This window comes from Centruroides sculpturatus, unplaced genomic scaffold (genome assembly GCF_000671375.1).
Source record: "Centruroides sculpturatus isolate CEXI.00-Female unplaced genomic scaffold, Cexi_2.0 scaffold1417, whole genome shotgun sequence".
Classification (NCBI taxonomy): domain Eukaryota; kingdom Metazoa; phylum Arthropoda; class Arachnida; order Scorpiones; family Buthidae; genus Centruroides; species Centruroides sculpturatus.
Genome location: NW_019385672.1, coordinates 204,243 through 204,839, shown reverse-complemented (window position 1 = coordinate 204,839; position 597 = coordinate 204,243).

Genomic DNA, 597 nt, shown 5'->3' with positions numbered 1-597 from the left:
ATGTTTTTTATTACGTTTAAATTTCAAAATAGAAAAATACATCAGAGATGAATCTATACAATACATATTTTTTGAAAAACTATTTAATTTAATAATATTACCTTACAACTATCAAAATTCTCATCGATTAGTTAGATTCTGCGATAAGCTATTTACGAATTAGTATTCAAAAATCGAATATATACAGTGTAAGAATTGTAAGTATATCGTTAGCCGAATGTAATCCACTTTTATTGAGGAAGAAGGATGCAATGGATGCATATGCCATTTCCTTTTTTGTGTAATGTAATTCTCTACTATATCCTGACGTCATTATCAGATCGCTGCAGACTTACTACTTATTCTTCCATAGAACCGCATAAAAACTCAAAAATATTTCAGTTAATTCGTTAAAATATCAAAAAAACATTCTCAAATTTTAATTTTTACAAGCTTTTTTTCCTCTACCAATTCGAGTAATTTCTCAAACGTTGGTTTTTTAGCTCTAATAGTTTGGTCCAAAAGCGTAAACAGATGGATAAATTGAAAAAAAAAAAAATATATATATATATATTATGCCTATATATTATATATGTATATGTACATAAATATGTGCTT